The 7138-nt window shown below is 64.3% G+C and overlaps 1 long non-coding RNA gene across 1 annotated transcript; it reads left to right on the forward strand.

Annotated features, from left to right (window-relative positions):
• The first annotated feature begins 482 nt into the window (after positions 1 to 482).
• LOC146763328 (uncharacterized) lies at positions 483 to 2626 on the forward strand. Its single transcript, XR_014951963.1, has 2 exons — positions 483 to 1108; positions 2359 to 2626. It is a non-coding gene; the product is annotated as an uncharacterized LOC146763328 (long non-coding RNA).
• Positions 2627 to 7138: the final 4512 nt, after the last annotated feature.

The raw sequence follows: 7138 nt of genomic DNA on the forward strand, positions 1-7138 counted from the left end.
TTCACAGATTCGTGGAATCCCAGAAGGGTTTGGATGGGAAGGCACCTTTTTTTAAAGCTCGTCCCGTTCCAGCCCCTGCCATGGGCAGGGACACCTTCCACCATGCCAGGGTGCTCTAAGCCCTGTCCAGCCTGGCCTTGGACACTTCCAGGGATCCGGGGGCAGCCACAGCTTCTGTGTGCAACCTGTGCTGAGGTGCCCTGAGGAAATGTGTGAGCCGGAGGGAGCCGGGGCCGGGCGGAGGGAGCCGAGCTGTGGGAGTGGGCGAATGGAGGCGGGAGCGGGCGGGACTAGGCGAGCGTGGGCGAAAGCGGCCGAAAGGGGCCGAGGAGGCGAGCGGAGCCGAGCTTTGCCGAGTTCAGCCGAGGCGAGCCGAGCTTTGCCGAAGAGGCGAATGGAGGCGAATGCGGCCGGAAATAGCCGAGCGTGGCCGAAAGTAGCCGAAGCTGGCCGAGGAGGCGAGTCCAGCCGAACGGAGCCGAGCTCTGCCGAGCGCAGCAGCCCGGGCGGGGCTGAGCCGGGGCGGAGCCGGGGCGCCGGGAGGATCCCCTCCTGTCCCTCTCTCTCCCGCTCCATGCTCCTGCCCGTGTTCAGTTACCTCTCTTTCCCCCGTTTCCGTGTCCCCCCCAAACCCGGCTCCTTCCTGTCCTGTCCTGTCCCTGCCCCGCTGCTCCGTTCCATTCCCCCTCTCGGTGGTGTGAGATGAGATTTGAGCCCTTTCTGACACCCACGCGTGCTCTTTGTGTTGTCAAATCCCGCGTGTGAGCCAGAAGCTCTCCCTGCCTATTTTGCAGGTGGATGTGCCATTCAAAGCCCTGGAGGCAGGGCTGAGCACCGGCGAGCCGCGCGTGGCTGCTCTGCACAGGGGGCGTGGCAGGAAACACTCGCTGAGTGCCGGAGGAGCGAACGGGAGCCTTGGCCCTGCCATCCTCTGGGATCTGCGGGGACACTGCAAGCACTGGCAAAGAGCCGAGAGCCATGGGAGCAGCGCTGAGCGAGGCTGTGTCCCAGCCAAGGAGTTCCTCCTGTGTCCCTTAAGAGGATACCCCAGGGCTGGTTTTCTGCATCAAGACTTCTGATCAGACCATCTGTAGACCTCTGGCTTAATGTAAATATTTATTTATATGTTTGTCTCTGACAGCAAAGCACGTATCTCCTGACTTCCCTGCTATTCAGTATCTGCTGAACTGGCTGTGCATTTTTCCTAAGCTAAGGAAAACCCTCCCTCTGATTCTGTAATTTCCAAAGGAGCAGCATTGAGTCACTTATGTTTTTCTTGTCTCCATAACTTTAGCTTGACTCGTGCTCAAGGACAGGAATGACTCAAGAACTGTATGTGGTGAATTGTTAGTTTGGCAGGGGTTTTTGCAAATTCAGGGCTAAAATGTGATGTAAGAAAAGGCTTTTATTGCAGCAGTTAGATTTTTGCAGCATGGCAGATTTTCAAGCCTCTAAGTAAATCACTTCATTCAGATTTAAACTCTCTTGAAATATGCTTGATATGTTTTGGGGTTTTTTTCATTGTTATGCTACTTTTCGTTTTGGTTTGATTTGGCTTTCTTTTTTGCCTGGCGTGGGAAAATTTTACAGCTCTCACTTTTTTCTTCTCCAGTTGAGTATAGTGTTACCTTCTTAATTCAAAAACCATTTGCTGTATGGAAAAAGCACCTTGCCTTTGTGAAGGGCCAGGTGGGAACTGTTTTAATGGCCAGTGGCACAGCCCTGTAGCACACAATTCCCAGGAAGTGGGGAGCCCTCTGCCAGGCAGAGCCACCTGGCCAGGTTCCTGCGGGTGCTGCTGCTGTACCCGGCTGATGAGGTGAGAAGCAGCTTGGCTTTATTGCCAAAATAAAACTCACCCGTTTTCCTATGAATCCCAGCAAAGTGGTCCCAAAGGCTCTGTCACTCAGTCTCTGCTTCCATTGGTGTGGAGAGGCTGGATCCCAGTTATCACCCCAGCAGTGCCCCTGCCTCCCTTTTCCCCACTTTTCTGTTCCAGTCGTGCGAAATATTCAGGCTTTGTTTTCTTCCCCCTGCGGTTCACTGCAGATCCCAGAAAACCCACAGGAGGGAAGATCATTCCTTGTGCTTCCGCCTCCAGGTGAGAGAGGAGATGGTCACATCCTAGGAGCCTGATTTTGGAATGTTTTCTGGAATTGGCCCAGTGGCTTTTACTTCTGGGGTTCCTGGAGTCTGTCCGTGGCAGGTCCAGCCCGTGCTTCAACTGAGAGCCCTCAGTCCGCAGGGAAATGAACCTTTGGGGAAGTTCTTACAGCTCTGCTTAGTGCTTTATGAATGGTGATGATTTTCTGGAAGTAGGCTGTCCATTCTGACCCTTTTTCTTCCCTCTCCCTGCAGACTGTACCTGCTGAGAGGCTGAGGTGAGACCAGGATCTGTAAAATCCCTGACTCTCCGTGTTTTCCCGAGGCTGAAGCCGTGTTTGCTGTCAGTGACGACAGGGTGGGAGATGCTAAACACTGAAAACTTTGGGGTTTTTCCCCTGAACTCCCCAAGACTCTCTGCAGCTGTGCCCTGTCTATCTCTTGAAAGAGTTTCTGGATTTACAAAGGTTTTTACATTCTGCAATATTTATCTATAACTCGATTAAAAAGAATCCTACTGTATCAATGTGGTGTTGATTACTTTGTTTGAGTCGGTTAATTAAAGCGAATTGTTGGTAAGGGGTTTGAGCATCCCTTAGTTGGAGCTGGCAGCTCTTATTTAATTTCTCTTCATTCCTTTAATTTCTTTCAATTATTTCTTAAGCCATTACTGCAATTAGGATGCACGGTAAGGACAAGAGCATTTCTGCCCTGCTGGATTGGGAAATCCGAGCCCAATTCCTTGGAGAGATTGAGGGGATGGGGATCTGTGCCTCAAGCTGGGTTTTGACAGTGGGAATTTGGTGAGGAAGGAAGAGGAGAGATCCCACGGAAAGTGGCTGAGGCCAGTTCCGCTGGCTTTGGGTGCTCCTACCCCCGAGAAAATCATCCTGGCTGAAGGGAGCTGGAAGAAGCCAGGGGGCTGCGCCGGGGGCTGTGCAGGGACCCCAAACCCTGGTCAGGGGCGCTGGGCAGTGCCAGCTGCAGAGGAACGCTGCAGAGGGGCTGCGCTGGAGCCCCTCAGCTTCCATGCAGAGATGCTGGCACTGCGGGGCTTTCGGGACACTGCCGAGAGGCTCCGCTGCCAGAGCCGGGGAGTTCTCCCGTTATTTTCTGTCGTGCTGGGCACCTGGCAAGTCCTTCGAGCCCCGCAGGCTGCCAGTGCCAGCGGAGCAGCTGGAATCACAGACGGTCACACAGAAACCGGGCTGGGAGAGCAAATGAGCTCTTCCATGTTGTTTTTCACAACGCGTTTTGGATTTATACCAGAATCTCTTCTCTCCCCTCAGACCCCGTACCCCTGACTTTTGAGTTTTCTCACAGAAATGTCTCGGCCTGCACCGGGAAAAAGAAAATTCCCTGGCACGGCGGGGAGCGGCGGGGTTTGGGGGTGCTGGGGCGGCACGGGGGTCCCCGCGCCCCGGCCGGTCTCGGTCAGCCCCGGGAAATCGCCGCCGCCGCCGGCTCGGCCCCGGCGCCGCCCCGGTGCTCCGGCCCGAGAGAGACCCCGACCCGCCCGCCGGGGCAGAGGCGGCACCGCCGGGAGCCGAAGCGGCAGCCCCGGGCCCATCCCGGCGGGCCGGGAGCGATGGCCCCGCCTCCATCCCGGGCGGGCCGGAGCCTCAGGGGCGGGGCCGGGCCGGAGCCTCAGGGGCGGGGCCGGCGCTGGCTCAGGTGCGCGGGACCGCGGGGCACCTGCGTGGGGTGGGGCCGAGCTTATTTAAGTGCCGGGAATCGCTGCAGCCGCCATTTGCTCACTCGGAGCGCAGTGAGGGTGGTGGGTTCTGTGCGGGCTCCGCAGCTTCGCCCTTCTCTCCTTCCCCCCCTTTACTCTTCCTTCCTCCTGCTCCCATTCCCCTTCTTTCCCTGCCTTTCCCCCGTTTTCCTCTCCTCCCCAAAGCCGACTGCTTTCGCTCCCCTTTTGTGCCCCCTTCTACTCTTCCTTCCTTCTGCTCCTATTCCCCTTCTTTGTCTTCCTCCTTTTCCTTCTCGTCCCATTTCGGCCTCCCCTCCCGTCCCACCATCTACCCTTCCTTCCTTCTCTCCATATTTCTGTTTTTTCTCCCCTAAACCCACTCTCCCTCCTCCCCCAAATGCGACCCCCCCACTCGTCCCTCACCTGTCCCTGCCCCGCTGCTCCGTTCCATTCCCTCTCTCTTCCCTCCTCTGTCCCGTCCCTCTTTCCCCCTGCCGGCCTTTCCCTTCCCCGCCCGCTTTACTCGCAGCCCGACCTCCCTCCCCACCTTCCCGCATGCTCCGCTCTGCTCCCCTGTTCTCGTTCCCCATTCCCCTTTTCCTTCTTTCCTCGCAGCCGCGGGGCTCGGGGCGCCGCAGAATAAAGCCCAGAGGGCCGGAGCCGGCGCCCCCCGCCCTCGCTGGGGTCCCCACACGGGGCCGGAGCCGCTCTGCGGGTCCCCCCATTGCAGTCTAATACACGGCCCGACACTGCCGGGGTGCGGCTTTCCCGACATCACACTGGGGGTCGGGCTGGGGGTCGGGAGGGGGTCCTGGGGGGAGGAGGGTGGGGGGGTTAGGAAGGGCCCCCTCCGGAGGAGGGGGTCCAGGGGGGGGGGGGGGCCAGGGTGGGCCCCCTCCGGAGGAGGGGGTCCGGGGGAGGGGGGCGGGGTGGAGGGGGGGGCCTTCCCCCCTCCAGCCCCGCCCCCTCTCCGGGACCCCCTTCTCCGGACCGGGACCCGGGGGGAGGAGTGGGGTGGGAGGGGGGGGGGGGGGGGTGGGGGGGGGCGGGGGTGGGGTGGGGGGGGGCGGGGGGGGGGTGGGGTGGGAGGGGGGGTGGGGAGGGAGGTGGGGTGGGGTGGGGGGGGGGGTAGCAGAGGGGGTCACGTCACTCTGCGCCGTGAACAGAAATAAAAAAACACACGACCGGCGGTCCCCTCCAGCGCCCCCCCCCCCCCCCCCCCCCCCCCCCCACCCCACCCACCCCCCCCCACCCCCCCACCCACCCCCCCCCACCCCCCCACCCCCCCCACCCCACCCACCCACCCCCCCACCCCCCCCACCCCCCCACCCCCCCGAACCCACCCCCCCACCCACCCCCCCCCACCCCCCACCCCCCCCCCACTCCTCCCCCCGGGGTCCCGGTCCGGAGAAGGGGGTCCCGGAGAGGGGGCGGGGCTGGAGGGGGGAAGGCCCCCCCTCCACCCCGCCCCCCTCCCCCGGACCCCCTCCTCCGGAGGGGGCCCACCCTGGCCCCCCCCACCCCCGGGACCCCCTCCTCCGGAGGGGGCCCTTCCTAACCCCCCCACCCTCCTCCCCCCAGGACCCCCTCCCGACCCCCAGCCCGACCCCCAGTGTGATGTCGGGAAAGCCGCACCCCGGCAGTGTCGGGCCGTGTATTAGACTGCAATGGGGGGACCCGCAGAGCGGCTCCGGCCCCGTGTGGGGACCCCAGCGAGGGCGGGGGGCGCCGGCTCCGGCCCTCTGGGCTTTATTCTGCGGCGCCCCGAGCCCCGCGGCTGCGAGGAAAGAAGGAAAAGGGGAATGGGGAACGAGAACAGGGGAGCAGAGCGGCAGTCGAGGGGAAGGGGACGAGGACAGGGGGCCGGTGGGGAGAGGTCGGGGTGTGCAGGGCAGCTGGGGAGGGGCCTGGGGGGAGAGCCGGGTGAAGGAAAAGAAAGATTGAAGGCAGCTTTGGGGAAGGAGGCGGAATGTGTGGAGGGGGAAAGGCATCACGGAAAGGCGGCAGGAGGAACCGGGAGCGCGTGGGGGGGAGCAGGGGGAGGGGGCACGGGGGAGCCCGGCTGGGGAGGGAAGGAACAGGGACACGATGGAGGGACAGGATAGTGTAGGGGTGAGTAGGGGAATAGAGAGGGAGGACAAGGAAAGGGGTGTAGGGGGGCCCGCCCGGGAGGGAGGGAGGGGAGGGCTAGGGGGGAGAGGGAGGGGGGGGGGTTTGGGGGGGGGGAGGGTGTAGGGGGTGGGGGAGGGGAGGAAAGGAGGGTAGATAGGAGAGGTACAGAGAAAAAGAAATACAAAAGAAAAGAAACGCGCAAGAAAAGCAAAAGAAACAGAGATATGGAGCCCGACCGGTCGTAACCTCCCGCTCCGAGCGCCCAGCACCAAATGGCTCCGCCGCGCTCGCCCCGCGGTTTAAATACCCGCGGCCCCGCCCCGCGCAGGCGCGCTGGGGCCCCGCGCACCTGTGCGCGCACCTGTGCTGGCCCCGCCCCCGGCCCCGCCCCCCGCCCGTAAATGGCGGCGGCTCCGCGCCCGCCCCGTGTTCTGTGTGGATGCTCGGACGGACTGCGGCGGGACCGGCGCTCGGAGCTCCGTGCGGGGATCGGATCGGGGCAGCTCCCGGCCTGCGCGGCGTCCGAGGCGCTCAGCTGAGATCGGGATCGGGATTTGGGTCCTGGGCCCGCCGGTGTCTGCTGGGGGAGCCGGGCAGAGCCGCTCCTTCCTCGGCGGGCAGGGAGGGGGTGCCGGGGCCGGCGGATCGAGGCGGGATCGCGGCTGGGATCCGGACCGGCAGCGCCGCGGCCGGGAGGAGCCGCTCCGGGACGGGCGCCGCCGCTCCAGCTGCGGCCGGCCCGGGGCTCGGGTCCCGCCGGGGCTCGGGTCCCGTTCTCGCTGTGGCCGCGGGGAGCTGGGGCTGCGTCGGGGCCGGGACCCCATCGGCACCGCCGCTCCCGCAGCGCCGCCTCCGGCCCCGCGGGCGGACACGGAGCCGCCCCGCAGCCCCCGCGGGATGCCGAGCCCCCCCGCCCCGGTAGCCCCGTGGCCACCGCGCTCCCCTGCGAGCAGCAGCGCCCGCCTCCCCCGCCCCGTGTCCGCATCCCCGGGGGAGCCCCGCCGGACGAGCGGGGCTGCGGCGCCGCGGCCGGGAGCGGCCGCTCCGCCGGGGCCGCTGCTCCCGCTCCGGCTGTGCCCGGTGCGGGGCTGGAGGCGCCGGAGCCCCCGAAGGGCAGAGAGCACCTCCTGTCCTTGGCTCTGCGGGGCGGGAGCTGCCGTGCCCTGCCCGTGGCTCGCAGCGTGCCGAACGCACGTCCCGGCACGGGCACCGGCGCACGGGACAGCG

This window comes from Lonchura striata, chromosome 1A (assembly GCF_050655825.1).
Source record: "Lonchura striata isolate lonStrDom1 chromosome 1A, ASM5065582v1, whole genome shotgun sequence".
Taxonomy (NCBI): Eukaryota; Metazoa; Chordata; class Aves; order Passeriformes; family Estrildidae; genus Lonchura; species Lonchura striata.